Source organism: Zootermopsis nevadensis, unplaced genomic scaffold (assembly GCF_977971745.1).
Source record: "Zootermopsis nevadensis isolate Lab colony 2312 unplaced genomic scaffold, Znev_1.0 Znev_ptg000004l, whole genome shotgun sequence".
In the NCBI taxonomy this organism is placed as follows: domain Eukaryota; kingdom Metazoa; phylum Arthropoda; class Insecta; order Blattodea; family Termopsidae; genus Zootermopsis; species Zootermopsis nevadensis.
In genome coordinates, this window is record NW_028259136.1 from 2,566,177 (window position 1) to 2,583,964 (window position 17,788).

The 17,788-nt window shown below is 38.5% G+C and overlaps 1 protein-coding gene and 1 long non-coding RNA gene across 8 annotated transcripts in view; one reads left to right on the plus strand and one right to left on the minus strand.

The window, feature by feature from the left end:
- The window catches only part of sona (sol narae metalloprotease), a 103,394-nt gene that overhangs the window by 62,922 nt on the left and 22,684 nt on the right, over positions 1-17,788 (minus strand). For 2 of the 7 annotated variants that reach the window (XR_015533649.1, XM_022058315.2), the window contains exon 1: positions 4,661-5,713. The exons of 1 other annotated variant lie outside the window; for it this stretch is intronic. The gene's annotated coding sequence lies outside the window, so the exon portion shown is untranslated. Of the gene's footprint in view, positions 1-4,660; positions 5,714-17,788 lie in introns of those variants that run through there. 4 more of the 7 variants (XM_022058309.2, XM_022058314.2, XM_022058312.2 and 1 more) reach the window with 3 other exon arrangements.
- LOC147874817 (uncharacterized) overlaps positions 1-17,788 on the plus strand; it is a 66,853-nt gene that overhangs the window by 28,202 nt on the left and 20,863 nt on the right. The window lies entirely within an intron of this gene.

Here is a 17,788-nt window from a genome sequence, read left to right on the forward strand (position 1 = left end):
ACATTCGGATTCTCCTGTCTCGTCTCGGTGGATAGACTGTAGTTGTTTATCGCAAATTAAAAGTTATAAATCATCGTACCATAATGGTTGCGCTCTGAAGTTGTTACCAGAACGTGTTGTTGTTATTATGAGAACATTGTTACTGTAATAACTGCAGTACTTCCTAATTTATTAGATAGAAATTCTATTCTATATACATTTGTATATATTTTCTCTTTCTCACCTCCTACTCACAACTTTGACTCTTGTCATTGGAACTGCTATTATCATCCAAATTATATAAATGTTCCTGTTTTATGTGCATTTGGTTTGCCTGCTTCTTCTCTTTCTTCTCATTTCTAACTCTTTTATTTCTAATTGGTCTTTGGGCTGCTAAGTCGGCACGTGACGAAATAAAGAACTGAATTTAAAGAGTTGTTGTTGTTGTTGTGACTGTTACCTTCATGGTATAGACAAGATCGCCTATTCGGGCTGAAAGTGTGTCATTTTGGTAGACAAAGCACCAACACGCCGAACAAAACAAACCGAGACCTAAAAACTGAATTTTATTTTAACATGTTTTAAAAGACGAATTTCATCAAAACTGTGTAAGATTTGAGGTTTTCACAGCGGTGAGTATGAAGATTTCTGTCTTCTGGGTTGTTGCGCAGTGTAGTCTAGTCGATGTTAACCAACGTTTCAGAGGTCATACTGCCTCCGTCATCAGGGCGATTCTTAGTATGAAGATTTCTGTCTTCTGGGTTGTTGCGCTGTGTAGTCTGGTAGATGTTTACCAACGTTTCAGAGGTTCTTCAGATAGAACTTTGTGTACACCCTGCTTTGCTTCACTGTGCTGTACGGCGTAAATGCTATTAAAGTGAATGACATTAAAAATTGACTTGTCCAGTATAACATTACAGATGAATGATACTTGATCTGACCTCTGTCCATTAGCATTAATTACATTTGTATCGTTGAAAGTGATAGTAGATCGGAAAGATACCTGGTTTAATTCCAGCATATTTTCGATATCTGACCACACCCAATCGTCTTTTTAATTCTCTTCATCAACGGAAAATATAAGTTTAAGCTACGATGTGTACTTTGAAAGGAAACTGAAAGAAAGGTCAGAGCGTTTCTTGTTATGGTATTTTCTTTAGAATTGATTATTAGTGTGTTCTAGCGCCAAGTTTACCAACGTTTCAGAGATCCTTACTACCTCCATCATCAGGGCGATGAGTGTAGCGCTGTGTAGTTGTTGTATGTAAAGCTCATATACCCGCGTTGAAGTCACCAGTATTCCCTGCTCGCGTATATTCCCCTTCGCTTTACTAGGACGATGCTCTTCCACTCCCACGCATTAGCAGGCACACAGAACACCATCCTTCCCAACTATTAGTCTGTCATTTCCACAGCTAACCTCCACTCATTACGAAAATTAGAAATAGAAATGTTTTTAAAAGAATGAGAAGGGTGTGTAGTAAGTAATGATACGTTGCATGTAAATTTCAACACTTACTTCTGAATAAATATTTATCTTCCTTCATAGACTCTGCCCACATGTTAAAGCAGATAATTGTGAGCATGATTTCCTCTCTCGACTGACGTGTTTTTGATTTTTCCTGTCAACGTTATACGAACAATGCAAAAAGTGGATTTATATGTTGCTGTTTAAGTAGTGGTATAAGATAATTATGAAGCCATTACATATTTATGAATTTGTCGTATCTGAATGTGTTTTATAAGTGACGCATTAATAAACGAGAAATTCGATATCGATAATGGGTCTAATATTGTTTGACACGCCTGTAAATTTACTGCCACTAATGGTAGTACTTGTGTTGTCATGTCTGGGAATCAGTTTCTGGTTGTAGTCTTGAACTCATCCATCAACCCTTTCCTTCTTACATTATCGTAATCGACAGTGATGTTTGCGTAGTTTAATTCACTGTCCAAACTTGTTTTTGGAACGTTTGTACGAAAAGATCGTATCATTCATTAGCTGGATAGGGGATTCTTTTCTCAGGTGTTTTGAATTTGAATCCGATGCTAAACCCGAATTTGTTCCTCAAGAAATGTTCCACTTTAATTATAACAAAAAATCGGAATTAATTATCAAATTAAAATAATGACATAAAACAAAACATTATATGCAATCGATTATTCCGTCAGATAAGACAATATTAATTTAACGTAAATTAAGATTGCAAATATATCAGAATTTATTGAGAAAAATCCGTGATCATTTGCGTATTCGCTAGCAGCGAGGTTCATCTGACAATCCTCATAACGCACCTGTAGTTTACAATTAACTGCTTTATCTGTTAGGTTCATTATAGATTCCAAGGCAATATCAATATTAAATGCATACGATAAACTTGAATGTCACCTAAATTCAACATTACTGTACTTTTAATTTAATTTTTATATGAAGGATGACGAAATCAGTATTTGACGACCAACACCAGTGTCTGCACGTTTACATCACTTACACGAGGTCAAAGGTCATATCATTAATTAATTAATTATAATCGCAAATATGTTTTAAAAAATCGCACCTGCATAAATGCTGGATCGACCGTATTAAATATCAATGTATGATTTCCTCAGAGTCGTAACACATTTTGATTTTATAACCGTTACCACCATCGTAAGGTTAGCTTCTGGACTGTAGATGACAGTAATTCCTTTCTTACCAGTTCGCTTCCTACGGATTTGCGGGTGAAGATATTGAATTTCAAACATATCAACTACACGTGTTCTACTTCTGAAGTCAATGTGTGTTTGAACTGTCTCGTACCTCATTGGTCTTCTGGGTTGTAACTCCTTTTGAACTGGTTGGTAGATACCAACGTTTCGAATCGATATACTGTCCCCATCTTCAGGGTTGAAGTACACACGGCGTTGCAGCCCAGAAGACCAATATTAGCATCTTCGCCGACACGACCGTCTCAAATCTCATACAAAAATGTGTCTTTCCAAGCAACGAAAATGCCCCAAAGGAGATGCAGTGTGTTATGTAAATGGGAAGTTACAAAAGTTGTTTTATTTCGTGCGATAGTAGTAACCAGTTTCACTGATATACAGTCAAGAAAGTTACTGTATAAAGTTTCTGGAGTCTCGCGCGCAATATGTCGCAACGAAGGCAAATCGATTTATGTACGTTGTTCCTGAATCGTGAAACGCAGGTCAATCAACTACGTATTCATGATACTGTGGGTTTCGTAATTCTTTATGTATGTAGTAGGATGATCTGATTCTGCACTTTGAACCTTCGTTTAAATAAACATTACGGATACAATTGGATGCAGTTAAATATTGCTGACAGCCGATAGTATCTATGTTGACATAGTATTTGGTTTAACAGACAGAACTAGGCTGTGATATTTCGTATGGCTCGTATTGTGTAACATGTGATACATGTACTCGTTATAGTATTTTCCCACCCAGTGAACTTATCTTTCACGTATGATTCATAAAATTAATCGCCGCGCATGTTTTTAGTTTTTCTCAATTTGTTTAACAGCGCATTTTTATCTGAATGGTTATTTTCGTGCGAATGGCAAGACGGTTATGAATAGTGATACAGAATGCAATGTTTTTAATTTTATTTTCTGCAGTTTGAAGAGCTTGGATCTTTACCACAAGCAGATTTCTGACTCTTTTTTATTCAATGTGGGACTTTGAATATAGTAAGTTTTATGGATTGGCCGTGTTCTTCGCGTGTATTAGACAAACACGATGCTAATTAATTCCACGGTACCTTGAGAAGTTGATAGTTACTCATGATTAAGTAATTCTTCACTACTTAAAGAAGCGTATGGTGCATTATCATGTTTACAAAAAAGACAGCCATTGTACCCTATACATTGCCAGTAATATCCAATTCAAAACTTCATACCACATTTCTCTGATACTGATTTAAAGCTCCAAGTGATCTTTTTTCTAGAGATTTCTAAATAAAAATTTGTATGTATTTTTAATTCCCAATGAATGATGTAGGCCTATATCCTTTAATCTCACACTGAAAGAATGTGTAGTACTAATTATAAATCTTATTGTTACTTAGTTTTCACCGTCCTAATGTTACTTTCGTACACACACACACACACACACACACACACACACGCTTACAATTTTGGTTTGCAATGCTAAATTATACACAAGAAGTTAATTTTATGACTTCGAGAAGCAGGAAAAGATCTAATACCGAGGCTGGATGGCTTAACCGTTTCGCGATTGATTTCTGTATGCTCGCTCTGTAGTACTGACTTGTAATAATCCAAAATTTCCCCGTTTTAACACGTATATCCGTTGCCACCATCGTTATCCTTAGACAAACTACGAAAACGCTTCAGGACAATTGGTCCGTGGTCGGATTCGAGCCAGATACTTCCTAATGTGACCCGGGAGCATTACCGCTCTTTTCTAGTTATGCAGCGAGCACATTGAATTTCTTACGAAAATTATACCATGTTCACTATTTCTGTTATTCTCTTCCTTGAAAGTGCTTTTACGTCGGCGTGAAAATAATTATCCCTGGTTACCGGATTCGTTCAGTGACAGTTCGGTGTGAGGAATTAACAGCTACGGCTCTAGAATAATGTACAGTGCAGAATTGTTCTCCCATCGCATCGGATAACTTTCACTTTTATCTTCCACGGCATAGAATCTCCCTTACCTTCTTCCAATGGATTACGCGCTGTGGCGGGTAAGTCAGTCACTGGGTCTTAACAACTGGTGACTGTCAGAAGGTAATACTGCATACTGGCTGGACACATCTTATTCTTCGTAGACACACGACATCTTCATATTTCTGTGGAATATATACTTAGCAGTTCTACGAGAACGTTTTAGAAACCTTTTTGTGTGGTCTCTTACTGAATTTTATGAATCCAATAAAGTCTCTTTTAATATAAGTAGTTATATTGTTGATTTCCTTTTCTTAAGCAAGACGTAGACCTTGTGGTCTTCGAACCTAGAATTTCTATTGATACCGTTATTAAATGTTTGCAATGTAATTCTGCACAAACATGTCAAAATTATTTTCCTTTTTGACTGTTAAAAGACTTTTATCATTAACAAATGTTCTATTGTTTAACATCCATCGACACTGATTGTGGCAGTTCTCTAATTTCATTGGTCCTTCTCGTTCGCGGTCATGTAGGCTTCTTTCTCACTGTCAGTACGTGATTTGATTTCGGATTACTATTTCAGAAACAGTCGCGTGAAATTACAACCATGAAAACTCATTAGATAAGCATGTGTCCTGTTGCAACGTAAATCCCTTTACATGTTAATTACAATCCGTTTATATTAAAATTATACTAACGCCTCTGTCAAACCTAAAGATGGCCGGTTTTAGCAGATTACACTTAACTCTTATTAATTAATTTGGCCACTAAGATAAATATTTATGTAGGTCATAATTTTAAAGTGAGAAAGTACTGTGTGTTAATTAGAATATTCACTTAATGAAGTCACATATTTCCTATTTCTGCGTACATATTTCCGTTCCGGCCACCTCTTCTTCACTCGCTGTGCAAAATTAAAAAGGCCGGCTTCGCGACGGTGGAACAAGAAAAACACTTTCTCTGTTATACAACTGTTCTTCCTTTCTCTTCTCCTCTGCACACGCGTTTCACTGTCCGTTGTACCTCACCGAGCCAGAGTCTTAGACACACTGACAGGTAACCCGGCCATAACTGCAGACTAGTACGGTACTAGTGAATATAAGACTTCTCGTCCGACTGTCTCGTTGTCTCTCCGTCTCTTATGGCAGACAAGTTGAGGTCTAGGCTAGTAAGTAGCAAGTAATACCCTTGAAAGCATGAGCGATATAAGACTTTAATTACCGTAATGAACAACATAAAAGCAATGCTAATTTGTTAGCTCATTGTCTACCACGAAACATTTATGGTAACCTTAAGGGAATGTGAGAATTGCCACTAAGAATTCCCTAGTGACTGTTCCTGCGTCTCTGCTGCTCAGACGCCGAGATCGCAAGTTCGAATCCCATTCGTGGCATGGCATTTTCCTAGGTTTCATTTTCCTACGCTATATGGACGTCATATGTTAGAAGTTGGCTGTCTTCTGGGATGTAGCGCCGTGCAGTCTGGCACAGTTTTAGAGGCGTTTCAGAGGTTCTTGCTGCCTCCGTCGGCAGTGCGATCTCTCAGTGTCCTGACGATGGAGGCAGCAATTACCTCTGAAACGTCGGAAAACTTCTACCAGGCCCCATGGCGCCACAGTCCAGAAGACAGCCAACTTCAAACTCGCCGCTGAGAGAATTCCAAATCCTACTTCATACGTAGTATGCAATAACAGAATGTTATGAACGGTAAATTGGAACGGGCAGGGAAGGACATAGGTGTGATCTTTCTAAGTACTGCCAAAACATTTCTCTGCAAGGATTCAGACGTTCGGTGTATCTTCTTCGTGTTTCTATTAATTTTTTCTTCTCACATCTGTAAAGTGTGTGAAATTACCTGTATGTGATTTGATTTGATCAAAATCATCTCTTCCCACCCAAGCGAGTAGGGCGCACAGCATTTAATCCTTTAAAAGAAACTCGTCTCAGCTTGCTGTGTCTGCTTTCGTCTTTATTTATTCAAATCCTGGTTTCACTGCTAAGCTGTGGGGCTGAAACCCAACAAAATTTTATCTGCCTCTTCTTGTTTTGTTTTTAGTCCCCTTAACAAGTCTCACAAATTGTTTGACGTTTAGTCCTATGTATTTTGTTATTTACATCAGTGGTATTCAACCTGGGGTACGCGAAGACATCTTAGGGGGTACGTGAAATTTAAAAAAATATATATATTATTTTACGATAAACACTGAATAATCAGTAATGTAATTTTTTAACTTATTTTAGATGTAGATTATATGCTATGTATAACTTGAATTATACACCAACTACTTTGGGGGTACGAAGTTGAAGAAAAATTCTATCTGGGGGTACGCGAACAAAACAGGTTGAATACCACTGATTTACATCATATACATATAACACGTCATATCCTAGGTAGTTAAAATGTGAAAGTTGATCCAAATTTGTAATTTTAATGTCGTCTTTGTTCGGACAGGGCATTTCCTACGGAATATCATGAGTTTAATTTTCTTATTCGGTGTTTTATTATTTTGCATATAATAATATATTCAAAATATATTCTTTGTTTATTCTTATTCCGTAATATATAGTCATCTTCCATTCGCTCAAAGTGTCGTATAATCTATCTTTCCCTATATCATTTTCTTTCGAATATATTAACTTTCTTCAACGGCTATTGTAATTCAAAATTCAATAATAAGTGAGTTATCTCACTGTTACACAGACTTACGCTGGGTGTTCAAGGTTTCCACTTAGATCTGCGGCACGGCCCAGCATTAGAACCACAGCTACGTGTTGTTCCTTGTGGAGGCGGCTGGGTCCCAGGGTAATGAATGATACTTGGACCATTATATATCTGCACTCTTTAAATTAGTTACCGGTAAATTTTGTAGTTTAGTCTTATGACATCGCTTTTTGGCGATGACTTCCTTTATTATGATATGAGGTTCAAACTGTGGTCATTACAAAAATGCCTTGATGATGCCGGTCAATTTCTTTAAGACTACACGACACAAGGTTCCAGAAAACAGCCATATTCATACTCGCCGTCGTGAGAACTTAAATCTCACTTAGTAAGTTACTGTCGACTTCTGGAGCTTTACTACGTAGCTTCCATCTGATTACTTGGTCCTTTGTGAATAACTGTTTATCGCCTTTTGTTTCGAAAATATTTAGTGGATTTACAAAGCGGTGACGTGTATGTATCACATTTCGGATGGTGTTACCTTATTGTATTCTCACCCTTGGAATGGCTGTCCTGCCTTAAATTTCCTTTATTCCTTCAGTAAGTATTCGGACAGTACCTTAAAGCAGGTTACGACTTTCATCCGTGTTCATCTTACGAAGTAACTTTTCGTAATCCATTCGACACAACGCAGCTTAATCGAACGTCTCGGCCTCTTATTCGAAGGGTCCTGGTTTTGTATCTAGACCCGGAGATCGGCTGTCTTGGCTGAGGGTTTTTCTCGGTACCCCCGGCCAAGTGTCACCACCGCTTCCTTCCACATCCTTTCCAATTAATTATTCGTTAATCATCCTATTAATGGACAGTATTTAGTCCGAGGTTTAGACAGCGACGTTAAATAAAACACAGATACATTAAATAAATATCATAACTTTCGTAATTAACACGGTCTCTTAAAATCACGGAATGACCAGTTCACTAGACCGTTGCTTGAGGTTAGCTGTTCCAGACGGGTCAAAGTAAAAATGGAAACGCTGAGTTCCTTCAAGAATGCCAACGGCGGGAAAAGTTCAGAAATCCAGTGATACTAATTGCAATACACCGTCGTCGGAATTTGTCCATTTCGGTTCTATTTTCCCAGGACAGCACCACGTTTTATTCAGGCTTTGCTGATGTTCGGTCTTCTTTTAGACTACTCGAAGTCTGCACAATGTCTTATGTAGGCTACCACATTTTTAAGTCTTCAACATTCTTTCTTTACTTTAAGCAACTTCCTGCGTTTCGCACGAAAGCCTGAAGGGCATTGCGATACAATACTTACATAATGAAACTTAATTAGGAAAGCTCAGAAGTAGGTTCGATTCTGAAACTTCAGATATCCGAATCAATTTAGCCCGTTCCACATACCAAGAACACGTGTAATGCCGACGAAGTAAAAGCAACTAACAGAGTATCCAGAATTGCGTAATTGTAGACCATCATCACTTCTGTTGCGTCACTGGCCGAAACAATTTGTAAGTGCTGATGAGTGAGTCATTTCAGGAGTGGAGATTTTTGTTTCAGGTTCTTCGAATTGTGGATGTCACAAAGTTCGTTAGTTGTTGAACGCCCTCTTCTGCGTTTAATTGTCTGGATACTCTTTTATTGTAAGTGACGTGGTAATTTAGTGTTAAGAACGTTAGGCGGTCTTCGTTGAACTGATATACGAGGTGCGATCAGAAAGTTTAAAGACTGCGCCTATAAAAACCCGTACACTTATCTCAGGTATTAAATTCATCCATCACCCTCGAAGTAGTTCCCCTGGGAGTGAACACAACGATCCCAGCGCCGCTGCCAAGCCTGGAAGCATCCATGGAAATCTTTCTTTGTCAGCCTGTCAAGCACCATCTGCGATTCTGCCTGAATCTCTTCTATCGTCTCAAATCTCCTTCCCTTTAGCTGAATTTTCATCTTTGGGAAGAGGAAGAAGTCACACGGCGAATAAGGAGGGTGCGGGATGACGGCCATGGTGTTTGAGGCCAAAAACTGCCGAACTTTGAGGGCGGTGTGCGCTGGCGCGTTGTCATCATGCGTCGCATGTGGAGTTCTTCCTTTAGAATCAGCTGACAGGTCCCATAGCCTATCCCAACAATGTCGCACAAGTCGTTGATGGTACGACGTCGATCTTCGTGAATGGCCTGCCGAATCTTCGTAACATTTTCGGGCGTTGTGCTCGAAGATGGTCGTCCAGAACGCTCGTCATCATCGACAGAGGTTCGGCCATTTTTAAAACGTGAATGCCACACAAAAGTTTGTGCACGACCCATTGCGGACTCCCCAAATGCTTGCTTTAGCATTTCATAGGTTTCCGTAGCCGTTTTGGCGAGTCTTTGGCAAAATTTGATGCACACGCCATTCCGAAATCGCAGGAGGGTCGGTGTAATGCACTACCAAAACGCCCGTAACTAAGAAACAAATGCTAATTCGGTGATGCCGGCTGGCACACTGATTCACTATGAATGTAGGCCGCACCCCCTAGCGGCAGAAGCTCGTACTACATCCGGTTCGCCATCTATTGACACAGTCTTGAAACTTTCTGATCGCACCTCGTATCATTATCCTTGGTCAGGTCTCAAATTCTGCGCTGTGATCGAACAAGCTGTACGATGGTAACTGACGCAGACTCTATGGAGCAGAGTTATTAAGAAGTTTAAGGTTCATCATCTATTCCCTACCTCTTATGGAGTTCGCCAACGGTCCCCGAATCCTGTATCATTAAGATTTATTTTAATATCCATTAAGATCTTATTTAATATTATCCTCCCATATACGAGTCCCGCGCCGTAGCCGCGCGGTCTGAGGCATCATGCTTCGGACCGGCGATACGGAATGCGCGCTGGTTCGAGTCTCGGGGGAGAAGAAATTTTCTCATGAGCTTTCGACCAGTGCATGGGACCGGTGCCAACCCAGCATCGTGAGGAAACTGGGGAGCTACAATGATTAGCGTAATCCGGTCATGAAAGCTAGCAATGGCTGGGAGTTCGTCGTGCTGACCACACGTCACTCTGTATCTGGTTGGATGATGGTTCACCTCTGCTTAGGCATGTGAACGTGAGGCCAGCAGTCAAGCTAGTCGGCTTTGGCTCTCTGGATCTGTTACGCCACGGATTTTTTTTTCCCATATACGCCTCGGTCTTCCGAGTGGTTTCTTCCCTTAAGACTTTCCATCCAAAATTCTTTACAAATTTCTCATCTCCCCGACGGGAGGTTTCAACCCTCGGTCATCCAAACGTGAACTGTTTAAGAGGTTGCTAGGAAGGTGCGGAGTGATACATGGACATAAGACCGTAAGTTTAAAGATGGCAGTCTTCTGGGGTGTATCGCTATGGAGGTAGAAAGTACCTCCGAAACGTCAGTGAACTTCTGCCAGACTACACATTATACAACCCAGAAGAACGCCATCGTCATTCTCGCCGCTGTGAGAACCTCAGTTCCACCTACCGGAAGTCGTAGAATAAGAAACGTTAACCAGTAAATATAAGGATTTAATTGTGTTTTTGTCTCTCTCATAAGAGGTGTTGCACTTCTGATAAAATCAATGTTGGAAAGTTTTGAGAAAAACAAGGAAATGGTGACACGTGCAGTTAAAGTTTTGGGAACCGGTAAATATTATTCTACTCGCAGTGACAGTGGAACTCACGGGAAATCCCAAAGCCCGTCCCATACGTCTTTATTACATGGCGCTAGTGCGGCCTGACCTTTTGGTTGTACATTATAATATAATATATGCAGAGCTGGTTCGAGTTGACCATCAGAAATAAGTTTGTAAAATTCCGTTGATGTTATCAATGGACTGGTCCGTTAAGAATGACTTTGATATCGTATCGTTGAGATTCCAAGCGAATGTCGTAACATTTCATTATTCGAATCAGTCTTGTGAACCTGTCTAATGAAAGAGTCGGAAACAAAGAATCGGAGATGCCGAGGATGACGACACTCCTCAGGGACTGAGACAGTGCGTGCAGCGCGTGCAGGTGTTCCTTCAGTCGGAAGACTCGATCGAAGCCAAAGCCGATGTCCCCTGAGGCTTCTCTTCAGGTGTAGCGGTCATGCCAATAGGACGAGTTGTTAAATCTGTGGATTATTTATACACCAAAACTTATTATGTCAGCGTTCTCTTTTCATACACACATTCCCCTTGGCCGCAATACTAGGACATACAAACAGCGTTAGTGTGCTGTTTAATTCATATACTTCATTATATTCTGAGACACGACCCGTGTTACCTTATACCGAGGGACTGATTCCTTTGGTCCTGACCCAAATATTAGAATAATAATTCAGGGATATACTGCGTTTTGGCGATGAAATTTTTAAAGTGACTCCATTCTGCAAGGTCTGGCTTGTAAGGTCGGTATCCACTCATCTGATCAAGAACTTCCTCTGCCTTTGAGGAATCACACGATTCATTATCCTTTACTTAGCCAGTTTAATCTGTCTCCCAAATTTTGCACCGTGTTTCTGTAATATCGCAGCGGAGGATAGGACCGAATGGAAGAGGAGAATTGAGGAGGCCATGGACCGAATACGGACCGGAGAGCCATAGAAGAAGAAGTTTCTGTAATATCTGTTTTGATACTCCCATTTACTCACAGATATTCCATGTTGCGTCTTCCTCTGATGTTTCTTAGGCAACATTCTATACGAATTTATCATTTCCCTCCCATAGCATTATCATTGATTTAATCGCCCTAACAGTACTGGATGAATACAAATTATGAAGCTCCTCAGATGAAATTCACTGTATTTTGAAAATTGACATAATTGAAACAGTAGCATGCTGGATTGTCTGACGAATCTGGATATCGATTAAAATAGCAGCACGAGATTTGAATCGAAATAACTGACACGAAATATAATTTTTGCCCAAACGTGAACTGCTACTTTGACTCTGAATAACCCAATGTATATACGACTTAGTTTCCTTAAACAAATTAAGTCGAAAATGGAGATTTATTCATATGTAACTGTTTAGAATACCGAACTTAAAATGCTTTAGAAACTGCATTAAATTTAAACTTGAATGTTTTCAGTATCATTTCTTGTAGTTATCTTAAATGTCACCAGGCAAATTCGGAGAGTGTGCCCTACATAGACCCAAACATATATTTACCTCTAGGCTGGAGAAGTTTAATTTGTTTATTATTCACTGCATGTTAGCAAATTGTGCATTGCGAAAAGAATATAAATGTCCTGTGGTAGTTGTAGAAATAATAGGTAGAAGGTACTTCCGGTGACATCTGTAAATTAGCTCTGAGGCTGCTTAAGTGACTGGCCTCTCGCCGGCTGTCCCAAGGGTCATTTATTTGCATGAAGATGTGACTTCAATGACCCATTATGTTGTATGAAGACTGCATATGTTTGTTCTCGTGTTACAGTTATAAAACCAATGATCCAATGATATTTGGTATCGAAATTCGGTATTAAGATTTCTCCAACCAAATTAGGTTTGGTTTAGTTCGATTTTCTATAACACTGCATAAAGGCAGAATGTAATTTGTTATTGTCATTACTATTTATTTTTGTTATTTATTATTTTATTGTATTTCCTGCAAAGTATGCTCGAATAAAAATGCTTAAGATAACAATTACAAACATTAACTAAGATATGTTTAATGATGACATCTTATGTGACCTGGGTCGCTTTTATCATATTTTATAAAACGTTTAATGAATGCGGGTAATCCCAATCAACAGCTTTGTTAACTGAGATCGATAATCGTGTCAAATATAATTGAAGAAACTGAATTCAAATTAGCATCAGTCATGGAAGGAAGTTCTAGAATACCGTGAGACAAAACCGAAAACATTTTATTCTGATGGAATCATCACTATTTTTTTAAAAGGAAAGGCGATAAATTAAAAATTAAAGATGTTTTGCCAATACTTGTAAATTTTTTGTTTTATTTTTTAGCTGCCTTCCTGAAAGCCATTGTTTCTAAGGTTCTTCCCATAGGGACAGAACTTATCCAAAGCAAAGACTTGAAGACGTTGGTGTTAACTCGCAGAAAATAGAAACTAGGAGTACGTTTAAGCCGTCACGGTGGAAGGCAGTGGCAGTGTCTGTCGATTCTTGCGCGCAGGAATCTGTCATAACCGCAAAGAGCTCGCCTCGAAAGCGAAAGTGCGGATTTCGCTCTGATAGGCCTCGCTTGCACCCAACCGTAATGTTGTAAACCGTATTACGAAAACGAGTAGCGTGAACTTCTTCTTGTATTATATTTTGTTCTTCTTATGGCTTGTGCCATCTCAGACAATGGAGATGTGTTTTCTCATTATAACTTGCGGTATTAATTACGTCCCGAATTGTAACACACGATTCTTACTAAGCATGTCTGAATAATATGGGGGAACCTGTAATTATGTAAACCTGCTCAAGATGGCTGTAGCGCCGTGTATTCTGGTAAAAGTTTACCGACGTTTCGGAGGCCCTTGCTGCTTCCGTCATCAGGGCGCGCCATTCAAAACAATACGGTTTCACATCCTTGTCTTTCAGATGAGATAGATTACGAACATTGTTGACCTCCTTTGGGACTGTTACCGAGTTGGACGAAAATGTATCTGTCCGTCCGATGACATTATTGTTTACAACTCTGTTAACAACATCTACTGGTCGCTCATATTGTGGAAAAAATTGTTTTCATATTCGAATCCGAAGGTTCATTGCCATGTTCACTGGTACCTGCTTTCAGCCACATGAATGTAGTCGAGATTCTTTAAGATCCGTTTTAATATTATCCTCCCATCTATGCCCATGTATTGGTATCTTCTTTATGTAAAACAATTAATTTGGATATTTTTAGTAACGCATACTCGGTGTTTCGTTTAGGATGGCTGTGAAAGTGGTGATACAATGAAATGTGTGGCCTACTTGTAAGTCTTGAAGGACGGTATAGGATCATGTACAACTTTTTGAATTGGATGGAGGTACAACTGGGTCTCCTTCACCCATTGTAGTGTTAACATCTTTATTCTTAAAATAACTGACGTGAAAATCATGTCATCAGGCCGTAATGAATAAGTGTCATGTGGACTACCTTGAAAATGTTGGTAGGTAGGTTCTAACTGATTTTTTTAGAGTAAGAGAGGAGAGAGATATTAGTTATAGCCTGTCGTAGCATTTTGCCTTTCGTTTCACTCAAAGTCCAATTCGCCGGTGTCAAAGTAAAGCAATGTAAGTCCTGAACGTTCAGGAAAAGAAAATGAATTTTCGGAAAGTACTTACAAATCATGTTTATTGCTTTAAAAAATATATAGAAATATGATTAAATAGTTTACATAAGAACATAAGGCTGAAGCGAAATTCTGAATTACGTGTATTATGAAATATAAGCTGTAAAGTAACAATTGTACTTAATGCTATAATTCTTTTGTGTAATAAGAAGCAACAACATAACGAATTCATGAAATCTAGATAACGAGTGAACTGTTGGAGCTATTGATGTAGAATTTTGTATAGATATATGTCATGAACATACCTATAAAATCGATACGGAATTTTCATTGCATGTAATCGATGTGAATGTTAAGGTTATATCTGGAAAGTATCACTTTGTCAGAATCTGTATTGGATCTCATATTCAGAAATAGATCGTTACGTAAGTGTAAATATTAATTTGCAGGTTATAGGCTAACCTTGTACACTGGAACATTTGAAGAAATTATACGTCAATTTCTTTCTAAAACTTCTTTTCTACATAACATATACATTAAGAAATAATAAAATTAATTACAAACATGGAATAACAGTAGTTTAAATGTGGCTAATGTTTAGATGAAATTAAATTGTTACGTATCTTTAAAAAGTTTTAAAACAGCAGCTTTATAATAGTTTTCACAGTTGGGTACCGGTGCCGCCTTTATATAAAAATAACCTCCGGTCCAGTTAGTGTTAATGCAGTTATATCTTTTTAACCACTGTATAAAATTTAGGCGTCGAGACTGTTATTGTATTTATTTATAATAAAATTTTTAAAAAACGACTCAATTTGCTGAAAATGGAGGCATCAAGACCTCTGAAACGTTGGTAAACTTGTTCCAGACTGCACGTCGCTATAACCCAGAAGACAGCCATATTCGTACTCACCGCCATGAGAACCACAGATTCTACAAAACCACTAATATTCTTTCGTCAAGGCCTGACGTCATGTCTGTCTTCCAGCGTAAGTTATATTGCAGTATATAGTTCCATCACTACACTTTCACCTCAGGCACCCCACCGGAGTTCCACAGTCAAGGGTCAAGTACGCTGTTAATAGTGAAGTTGTAAGGACGGTCACAGTTTCCAAAGGCGAAATTACTACGAAGCCTACTCGCTTGGTATTCGAAATTATTCATTACAACGATAGCTAAGGTAACAAGAGTTCCAACTGAAAATCATGTCACTTTTCCAGGATTTTATAATTTTATAATCACCTTAATGCAGAATCTTTTATACAAACTACGTATAACTTTTTACATAAGATATTCGCGTATTAAATTAACAATGATTCGTCAAGCAAAAGTATTATTTTTCGACTACTCTGAAGGAAAGTTACACTCGTAAAAGTTATTTTTCGATAACCTGTCGTCGTCCATAACTTTAAGGCCTATATGGAATAGTGTTAGGTCGTTCCTACCTCTAATATTGACACGTCCGCCATCTTTATTTTTCTGACGTCATAAGTTAAGTACAGAGATGGGTTGTCGTGCAGAGGTATAGTGTTTTGAGTTTCCCTAAAGATTTTATCTACTGTTATAACACTGATTCCCGTAATGCAGTCATAGACACACACAATATTCCGTAATGGTATTTAAAAAGAATATAATTCTTTCCATGTTAATAGAAAGTAGTTCTGTGCGATTAAAATCTTGTGTTCCTGTAAATGTATACGTCTTTTTCATTTTAAATACCTTTCTTCATGCATTGAATCTCTCGTTATTTATCTTGCTTTTACTACAACTATTCAAGTTTTCCATTACTTTTTGTCTTCTGTTTTTTCGAGAAAAGAATTTCTCCACGTGAGAACACACAGCTTTTGTTTGAGTTTCTCCATGCACTGTTCCAGATGAACGAAGTTGTCAGCTTCTTGTTACAGTCTTTGGGGAATTAAAACATATTAAACACTAGAAGCTGCTTCCGTACTAACCTGAATCCATCTAACAAAAGAAGCGATCAAAATGTCCGTTACAGAAAATTGCACAGTTCTCGCAAAAAAAAACTGTTTACAATTTAATTCCTTTTTACGTATATTTCTTATGTGTTCGTTTCATTTACGTATAAGGAGGAAGTCGTGTTTATTTGTCCTGTCCGTCCGCATCTTTAATATATAATATATAATGGCGTAGACATTAATGTAATACAAATTAAGATGGCTTTATTCTGAGTTGTCGCACTGTGTCTGATATACATTTACGGACGTACAATTTATCGCCCTGATGATGGAGACAGCAAGTACTTGTGAAACGTCAGTCAACTTCTACCAGACTGCACGGCGCAACAGCTCAGAAGACAGCCATTTTCAACACGTTCTAATGTAAAGTGATCTCAGTACAAAGGAGATGATTACTTTTCAAACGTCAAGTTTTTTTTACGAAAACTGACTTCATCGTTCGAAACGTATATTTTCGAAGGAACGAGCCCTGCAAGATAGTCGCAAAGTTGACTTGAGATTTGAGGTTCTCACGGCGGTGAGGATGTTGGGGTGTCATGCCGTCTGGACTTGTAAGCAAATACCATAGTATCAAAAGAACATACTGCTTCCATCTTCAGGGTTATTCAGCCAGTAATAAAACATGATGAGTTAAAAACTAGATGAATTTAAAAAAGTAAGATTTTTTTCCAATACAAACAATTAAACGATAGTGTCTGTTGCAGCCAGAACTTAGAATGTCGATGCGCAGAAGTTTCTAGTCTTTTTTTGATCCGGAAGGGTGGGGGATATAAATTCTTTGTATATGACTTTTACGTCTGGTACAGCACACATGGCGAGAGACAGCCTTCACCTATATTCGTATAAGGCAGTCCGTCGCCCTAATGACGTGCATGACGTAGTTATACGTATATCAGATCGTTTACATGAATCTCGTCCAGTAGCTTTGGTTCATTTGCCTTACGTGAATTTTAGTTTCAGAGAGTTTTACGTGAGATAAAAGAAATACGTATATGTTAAAAATGTTGTTAAGTGTTTAATTCCTAAAAATCAAGGGCTTCACTTCTTTTAAATAATATTATGACACATTCTTCTAGTTTTTAAATATTTATTATGTATTGGACCTAGTTGCAGAGTTCATGAAATGGCATGATCCCTAATTTACACGAAAGTCAAATTAAACCCTTTTTTTAAACAGGGGCTTGTTATACAAAGATAGACCTGCAGACATTTTAAATATTGTTTATACGATGTTCGTCCAATGAGCCGGGATAGCTCAGTCAGTATAGTGACTAGCTACGGGCTGGACGGCCGGGGTTCGATCCCCGACGGGGGCAGAGGATT